A 10,140-nucleotide genomic window follows, 5' to 3' on the forward strand; every position below is an offset into this window, starting at 1 on the left:
TGTGATATATATATATATAGTTTTGATAGTAATGTTCCGAGTCAGGGCACGATTTTTTTATGGTATATAATTAGTTTTTAGTAGTGTCATGTTATCATTTTATCGTTATATTAACATTTCAATGAAAAATAAAAAAATAATATAAATTAATGTAATGAGATATTGAATTGACCAACAACGTAATAAAAACTAAAAATCTATCAGTTGCATATATAAAAGGGTCCTATCTACAGGCCAGTTGTCTTCCTCCTTCCCAATTTTTTTTAGCTTGAAATTTGATTAATGCTTATCTGTATAATGGTTGAGAAATATGTTTTATGCTTTATAACTTTTACGTAAGTTTCTTTTTCAAATAAATTTTCGACGCAACTGCTTGAAAATTATCTGCTTCATATTACGCGACTGGAATCCACGAACTAACTATTCATTGACAAGATCTTATGCACCCGATAAAAATCTAATTTGCCTTTACTAATAAATAAAATTACGTTTTAACCAATCCGTAAACTTGGTAAATCAAGTCGATCTTGATTGAGGCACTCGAAATATTGAAATTCGAGTTTTGGTTGAGCTAAGTGTTAAATGTCTCACGTCGAGTTTATTAAGTTCTTGAAAGTTATACATAAGGCTTTATACAACATCTAGCATACTCATTCACGCTCAGTAATGATCAACTTAAGCGTGAAACTTACAAGACATTAACGAGTGACTCATATGACAGTTCAACACATAATAATAGACTTGAGATCTGATATCATTAAGATTAGGGCTTCAGCTTGACTTCACCCTCCAAAAGCTAGCTCAATAGATTGATTTTTCAAGTCCCTATATGCAACTTATATGAACTTAATTCCGTCAATGAAGACATTTAGCACACTTTTCTCATGCTTAGGAATGTACAAATGAAGCGTGCATTTTGAAAAACATTAGTTTGTGGCCCATATGGAAGTCCAACTCTCAATCTTAACATGATATCAGAATTCAGACTCATCGTTATGTGTTGGACTATCCTTGTGGGCCATCCATTAATGTCTTGTAAACTTCGCATTCTAGTTGTCCATTCATGCGTATGATGAGGTGTGTTAGATGTCTCACATCAGCTGGATTAAGTTTTTCAGAATTGTATATATGAACTTAGAAAATCATCTCATCTTGAGCTAGCTTTTGAGAAAGTGTTAGGTCCAAGTCCATTATATTAACATGATATCAGATATCATGCATACCGTTATGTGTTAAACTGTCCTCATGGGTCACCTGCTAATGTGTTCTAAATTTCATGTTCCAGTTATTCAATCCTGACAAGATAGAGGTATATTAGATGTTCCACATCACTCGAACTAAGTTATTGTAAGCTGTATATATTGACTTGAACAATCATCTCTCTTTGAGGGAAAAAACTTGTGTGTGACGGTCTCACGGATCGTATTTTGTAAGACGGATCTCTTATTTGGGTCATCCATGAAAAAAATATTAGTTTTTATGCTAAGTGTATTACTTTTTATTGTGAATATCGGTAAAGTTGACCCGTCTCACAGATAAAAATTCGTGAGACCGTCTCACAAGAGACATACTCCTCTTTGAGATAAAGTTAAACCTAAGCTAATAATTTTTAACACTAAGGCTTGAAATTAACGATAAGACTCAAGCTTGTTTCGTCGAGTTTAAATTCTAAGCGATGTGCAACGATCATTGCCACTTATTTTATAATTGTACTTATTTTATAAAAAATGATAAATTTAAATTATAACTAGTAATCCTTCAATGATGTAAAAATAATACACAAATAAGTTACAGGTGTTTCATGTTTGTGAATACAATTTTAAATTTTTTAATAACTCATTTGAATATGAAATAAAATACAAATAAATATTCTAAAATATATTTAAATAAAAAAAACAACCCTTGGCCGTTCAATGAAAAATTCATAGTGTATTTAGATCCTTATTAAGCAGAATAAATGTTGTTCTTACCTAACATATTGTAAATTCCAAAGAATTGATATCAGTTAGACAAGTAAAACCTCAGTTTTTTAGTTCGAAAATGACGTGTGTTCTCTTTTTAAAGCAGAAACTGATATGTATCTGAAATGATAGTAATTAAATCCGCTATGAATTGATCTATTTCATTCTAATTTTATTATGTTTTTAATTCTGAAAATTCCATTGTTGTTAACGTTTTGAAAATCTACTTTATGTTTATGTTATGTTAGAAATTATATTGTTTTTTTACGTTATTGTGCTGGGAAAATGATTCCCACTTGTTGGATGACTCGTAGCTCTTACAATCCTCTCCAAATGAGAATGAACTTGATATCATCAAAGAGAGAACAAACTATGGGGATGCTGGTTTTTCGATCAAGGCAAGTGCTACTAAAATTTTTTTTTAAATGAAACTGCCTCTATTAAATAAAGTAAAAAAATTGTAAATGTACAACTACACTAAACATCTCCAAGAGATAATAAAATACAACGTAAGTTACCAAGATAATCAATCGTCTATATTAATGCATCAAATACATCAACCGAACGAGAAATACATCGAAATATGATAATTTTAATCTTTCTAATTATATCTTAATGTGTTTGTCTTCTCATTTTCAAACAATGCTATATTTCTTGCATTTCAAATATGATAAACCGTCGCAACAAAGCCCTCGCTGCTATTTGTGTTTTTCTGCTTTAAAATCCGAAACTAAAATAAAACCATGCTTACACAGTTCTCGCAGCAAAGGACTCGACTGAAAAAGCACCTATGTTTGGTTTCATTTTATAATTGTTTTTTTTTATATAAGAGTTACACCGATTTTACTATTCTTTTACTTGTTTTTGTCTCCTTTTTAAAATTTTTTTTTACTCTTTTTCGAAAATAACTCACAGATGCCATGGCATGCTACATCGTAAAATTCTGAAAGAGTAAGGGGCAGTAAGATAATTTCGCTTCTTGGAGTTGGGTAAAGCAGTAATAGTGCATTTATTTAAGTACAAAGTGTCTAGGCAATCGACCCTATCGGCAGAGTCCGCATTTTTTAGAAACTCTCTCTCATCTCCTACTGTCACAAATATTGATTGCAAATAAAATAAATTGCCATTTTTTTTAAAAAAATTCTCTAATATATCAATACTCAAAGCAAATATTTTTAAATAAATTGCTCTGACTAGGTAGACTTAGATATTATAATTTACTTCTTAATAAATGGATGAAAGAGACATGATTATTAGTATTAGTACACGTAAATAATCTAGGTCTACTACCGAATATTTCTTTCATTCAGGAAAACCCTCAAAGCCCGACATGTTCCTCAGATTTCCATCAAAATTATCATTAAATTAAAAAAGAAACCCATTTTTACTTTAGTGGGAAGCTCCAGGAGAAAGAGAAAGAAAAAACAAATTAAAGCTATGAGTTTTTTGCAGCCTTTCTTCTGTCCATATCTCCTCCTTTATAGCTGACAGATTTCTTTCTCACATCTCTCTCTCGTTTTCTATCATATAATATGTAATATAAAGTTGCTCTCTTGATTTCAGATATATATTCGGTGCAGTTTTCGACTTTTATTTTTATATTATATTTTTTCAAGTGTAGTAGTTTTACTGTTGTTCTAGCTGACACTGTAGTTTTGAAATTGTGTCTCTCGAGGGAGATGTTGGAATATGAATGGGGGAATCCTTCAACGATAATGCTTTCTGGGGAAGAATCGAACCAAGATTCTGAACAGAACCGCCAACTTTTCGATCCTTACACCACCCACAACTTCTCTGAAACCACGGGTTTTGTTGACTCCGAGACACACTTCGGCGTCGTCGCCGCGGCAGGTCACCACCTGCAGTTTCATCATCCTCAGGTCCAGAACACGAACACCTATATTAATGATTTCTACGATACTCGCGCATATGGCGATGCTCTTTCTTCGTCGTACCAGGCTGCACCGCCGCCTTCCATGCTCAGTCTTGAGCCCTTCGGTCCGACGGGATTCGCGGTGGTGCCGAAGAGTGAACCGATGGTGGGAGGGCTGGAATTCAACCCTGAGCTTAACGTAAGCGCGAGCAGAATTGGGCTTAATTTGGGCGGCAGGACTTACTTCGCCTCTTCGGAGGGATGATTTTGTGAACCGGCTGTACCGCCGTTCGAGGACTCTTGAACCCGGCCCCGCGAACTCCCCCAGGTGCCAAGCCGAGGGCTGCAACGCCGACCTTAGCCATGCTAAACACTACCACCGCCGCCACAAGGTGTGTGAGTTCCACTCCAAAGCCACCACAGTCGTGGCCGCCGGTTTGACTCAGCGGTTCTGCCAACAATGCAGCAGGTTTCGTTTGTTTCAAATCACTGAACTCCCTCATAGTAACATTCGCAGTGCATCCCATTCAAGTTTTATATTTTACGCAGTTAAAACAAGGGTCACTTGAGCTACTACGTACAAATGTCGTACATTAGCATTAGAACTTTGCCATCTATTACAACGAAATACAGACCCAATTCTTGGTATTTTGGATTGAATTTTCAGGATCTTATAGTAAAATTTTGTTTTATTATTATATTATTTTGACCACTCCATGGCTGGCGCATCGGTGAGCAATTCGCATGCATATCTCGTTCTTGCAATATTCTGCAGCAATTTTTAGACATTGATCAGGCGCAAAAGTTGCAATGATCGATAATGAAGACAAAAAAGAGGTACTTTGAAATTAGCAGTCATGGTGGTTTAATAGTTAATGAACTGACTAAACTGCCCTTTTGGGGTGTTAATTACGCCAATGATTGAGTTCGGGCATTTCTCTTCCGTGCATGGAGAGATCCCGAGGCCATATTCGTCCTTAAATTAATATCGCCCCTCAAGTTTGATTCTCTTAAGTTTGGTGTATCATCTTCCTTGTTATAGTAATGCGCAGCTTTTTTCGATCTATTTTTCTATCTGTTCTCAGCTTTTTAGCATATTCAGTTAAGTGTGTGTGTCTGCGACATTATTTTGTTGACTAATAAATTTTCTTTCATTACATTGTGTGTTTTACACATTACAAGTTTGTGATATAAACTCATGTATTTCATGCTTTTTTTTACTAGTATTTTCACTATAATTTTAAATGTTAGGTTCCATTTACTGTCGGAATTCGACAACGGGAAGCGAAGCTGCAGGAAAAGGCTAGCCGATCACAACCGGAGGAGGCGAAAATCCCAGCAAACGAATCAAGAAACCGGCAGCGCCAACAAATCTCAGCTTGAAAATAGCGGCCTCAATTCTTCTTCGGAAAACTTAACCTCGAGTAAGCATAAGGAATCCATGTTCATTTTCTTAAGATCAAATTCGTTCACGCCGATCAGAAACGAACTAAAAAAATGTAGTTTGGCAAGTTAGCGTACTGCTCCTCCTCCCCTTGTTTGTATTGCTTTTTATACATTAACATATATATTAACTAAAATCTCAGGGTCACCGCCAGATTCCGAGCCTCATCCCTCCTCGGTCACGGTTGCTGTTTCGCCACCTAGAATCTCACTGGATTGCTTGGGACACAAATACTATAGAAGTGACTCAGGCAAAGGCGCTGCATCTTATTCAACTGCATCAACAAGTTCACTCTACTTTTCGAACCGGTCTTAATCGAGCAGGACAATCGCTTAAGTTTCACAATGACTAAATAGTAGTAATCCCATTCCTGCATCCTACTTGCTACGTACTAATAAACACAGTACTGCAGAACTTCAATCTAAGAAAAGGAAATTATGTTTAATATATATATCCTATTGGCTGGATTAATTCCAGTGTTTTACCAATATATATGTACATGGATATCTGTGTTACGCATGGATATATATATGCCTTCAAATGTGTAACTTATATGAATATTCATTCCCCGGATTAGAAAACCCAGTTTGTATCCAAAATATAGCTTTAAAAATCAGAAAAAATGTTCAATGTGGGAAGGGCAGGCAACTATCAAGCATCTCTATTACAATTTAAGGCTATTGCATTATTTTATTTCTGTCTTGCACTTGGATATTTTCATTTTTATGGTGTGGGTAAAAGAAAGAAATAGGGTACGTAAAGAAAAGAGAATATCTTTTTTCCTTTTTTACCGCGGCAAGCAAGAATTAAGTCAAATGAAGATGCATGTGTCATGCTCATGCATGGAGGGGATATATAGAGCAAATTAATTGATACTGAAAATTCCATCTGTGGAGATCTATTTTATTATATGTAAAACTTTGTTAATTTCTCGTGCTTTGAGGAAATAATTTTATGATATCGAATTTGAAAATATAATTTATGTTTTGTTTTATTTTTTGATAAATATATTTTTATTAATGTAAGCAACTAGTAAAAAATAATTTGTGATTCCCATTTAATGGAATGCACAACAATGAAGGCGTCTGAAATAAATTTAAAATAATTTAGTTAATTTTGTTGTTCATTAAAAAAATGATAATTATTCAAGTAATAATTTATTGTTATTCCTCGAGTTGGTTCTCGTTCCATTATTTTGTCTACCAATTAGCTACACAGGCTCGATCACTGGAAAACCTAAAAATTTAATTTAGATAAAGTATATTAATAAGAGTATCATTATTATTCAAGTTAGATTTTAATAAATGGTCAAATAATTTTCGTCGCGTCAAAACAATATATGATTAATGATATTTATCATCTTTGTGTTTTGAATTTTTTTTATATGCAATATCTCCAGAAAATATTTTTAGTTTAATTTTGTGCAATTCCAAATGTGAAGTAAGTCTCCTTCAATCAATTATCAGAATTTATTAAATTATCCAGTGTGTGTGTGTTAGTGATATTGTAGCTATGTTGGTGGCAAATCATATATAGCATCAAAATATATATTGCATATAAAAATTTATCTTGGACGATTAATTAATTTTCAGTGTATATATATATATCTCTCTCTGTGTGTGTGTATATATCCTATATATACTGAAAAATTGTATAACATGTACAGTTCTTAGTCACAGTGGTACATGTTAGAAATATTTTTCTCAAGGGTCTATAATTTTTTTTCCTATTTCGAAAATAGAAAATCACTACATTTTTCGGGCACAGAAAATTTAGGTTGCATTTTTTTTATATATAAGTAATTAGGGGTGAGCAAGATTTCGGTTAAATCGAATTAACCAACCGAATCGAGCCAATTCGAAAATTCGGTTCGGTTATTTAGGAAATTCGATTTTCCAATTTAAAAAAATTCGATTATATCGGTTAATTCGATTACGGTTTTCAATATTTTGAACCCTGATTAACCAAATTAACCGATATAATAAATACTATTATTTAATAAATTTTTATTTTTATTTTTATGAATTTTTATATATTTTTAAATCAATTTTTATCCTTCATGGAACTAGATTTATTTGTATTTTTTTTGTGGCCATGTTATGTTATTTTATATAAAAAAAACAAGTATTAATTGTGTGCAAATAAAATTTATACATTTGTGATGTGTGTGCTTTATGTTTTTATGCATTTGTGTAGACTGTGGTGCTCAAGAAAAATTACATATATAAGTATAGTTAAATCACAATTTTTTTTAACAAAAACTAATCTTAACCGATTTTAATTCGGTTCGGTTTTCATCGGTTATGAAAATTAATTCGGTCGGTTCAATTATGACTAAATATTTCGGTTCAGTTCAGTTATGGCTAATTCGGTTCAGTCGGTAACCGAACCAACCGATGCTCACTCCTACAAGTAATAGACCATTGTATATTAATATTTCAAGAATAAATACAAGCAATAATCAATCTTAAACATTAAAAAAATCGTTTACCACTTTTTGCATAACTTTTTTTCCTTAAAACGATTCTAAAAAAAAACAGAAGTCCAAGTGCCTATCAATTAGTTCGCATATTAATGTTATTAAATATATAATTTCTTGTCCAACAGTATGTTATAATTTTTTAATTGAATTTTAATAGAAATTTAATAAGGAAAAATAAATAAAATATTAAGGTAGCCTGAAATTATAAATTAGAGCAATACTGTGTACCGTACAATAATTCCAAATCATTTAAACTCAGCATTCAATCTTCTTTCAGTTTTGTAGCTATATACATAAAAGATTCAGCGGTGCTTAATGCTTTTATATATATACCCACACACACACAACTCACACAAAATTGGATCTAGAATCGAGATCGCGACCCAAATTTGGTATCTTGGTGCTAGATGAACTACAAACCATCGATTTTTTTAACATATTTATTAAACATTATAATTAGTAAAGCATATGTTCCAGTTAGACTAAGCGACCACTGGCCAAACATTATCGATTCATGTCAATTGTTAAGTATACTAAAGAACTTAATTTTACGTTAAATTTTACGTTAATTTCTTACATGAAAGCCTAAGAACAAATACTGATCGTGCCAAAATCGTTTATTGTTGACTTCGGAAGGTATTGAAATAATATTTGAGGAGATGGTTCAAAAAAATCATCTTGCATGCATATTTACAAAGATCCTACAATATCCCCCATGAATATATATGCTCTCTCTTATTGGACCTAGGGATGTAATCGAGTCGAGTCGAGCCGAGCCGAACTCTTGAATGTTTGAGCTTGGTTCGTTTATAATCGAGCCGAGCTCGAGCTTTATTTAACGAATATATGCATGGCTCACGAGCTTATTCAAGCCTTTATCGAGCCTGAACAAGCTTAATAAATATGAATTATACATTTAAATTTTCATTAAATTAATTAAAAAATAAATTGTATATTTAAAGAAAAATATATTATTCCTATTAAAATTTAAAAATTTATTATAATAAATAAATTTAATAATTTTTCTATATATTTCATAAATAATATGCAAAATCAATAAATCAAATATCAAAACTATTATTTTTTCATCTAAAAGATTACTAATGAACTTACCAACGAACATGTTCACGAGCTAACGAGCCAAATACTGTAAAGCTTGAGTTTGGTTTGTTTATCTTAACGAGCCTCACTAAACGAGCTCAAACGAGCTTTTATCGAATCGAGCTTCGAATAGCTCACAAACGATTTGGTTCGTTTACATCCCTTGGACCTCAGCCCAAACCACGAGCGACCATTTATGACATGTGGTATGAGTTGGTCTCATATGAATTAAAACGTCGATAATTTTTAGTTTATCCGACACAAAAATATCAAATGAAGAATTTGATTTCGGGTTCAAAATCTAATCATAAAAATCCTTCCACGTGCTAAAAAAACAATGGCATTAAAGACGTTAGGTATGTTCAGAATGTGAGACATTAATATCGTACACGTCACGTGGCAAGCACGTGATTCCTTTCAGGTTGGTGGTGCCCACGAACGTTCCTGTCGTAAGATGTCTAATTTTATTTTTCGAACACCCCTGAAGTTTGTGTTAATCCTGAAGTTTGTGTTAATCTTATATTAACTCTTAAAAATGTAACATAAATATTAGTGTAAAATAGCTATTTTCACAAATCTCAAGAGGATAAATGCAACATTTAATTATACTTGGACTTTTTGTTACTACAAATCTTAGAGGTGATTGATATAATTATCCTTTAAATTTTAATATGAAACTTATTTAATTTTCATTTAGGGGTTTTTTTTTAAGAAATTCGTAATCCTTCTGACACCTAGCGGCCCAAAACCAGTGGGGCAGGCCTGCTACCAAAACATCTGGGCCAGAAATGGGACTGGCCCCATTGAGACTGGTTTGCATTAATGTTGTGAAGAAGACGACACTTCAATAAGTAAAAGGTAGTGATTCAAATTGCAAGTAAATGAAGTTCAAAATTAACAATCATAGGCCCCCATGTGTATTGGAGTAGAGTGGGGATACATCACATGTGATTGGTTACGAGCATTAAATGGTTTTCTTGTAATTTCATTAGTTTTTATTATTCATTGAATTTTATGGTAGAATTTAAGTCGATCGTATCCACTCAATTTTGTGCTAAAAAAATTATCAAAAACTTTAATAAAACTGTTTATGAATTGAATCAATAGTAAGCCATGTTTTCAATTCGATTAGTGAAAAATATTATTTATATCAAAAATATAACTTTTCATTATAAATATCAACCGTGTCACAAAAAAATGTAATGAAAAAAATTTCACCCCAAGGCAACTTCTTTCCATGTATATGGTATACGATTCCATTCTAGAAGCAACAAATGTG

General features: G+C 32.6%; 1 pseudogene; it reads left to right on the top strand.

Moving 5' to 3' along the window:
* Window positions 1-3,306: 3,306 nt before the first annotated feature.
* LOC142546856 (squamosa promoter-binding-like protein 8) lies at window positions 3,307-5,907 on the top strand (annotated as a pseudogene).
* Window positions 5,908-10,140: the final 4,233 nt, after the last annotated feature.

Source organism: Primulina tabacum, chromosome 5 (genome assembly GCF_025594145.1).
Source record: "Primulina tabacum isolate GXHZ01 chromosome 5, ASM2559414v2, whole genome shotgun sequence".
Taxonomy (NCBI): Eukaryota; Viridiplantae; Streptophyta; class Magnoliopsida; order Lamiales; family Gesneriaceae; genus Primulina; species Primulina tabacum.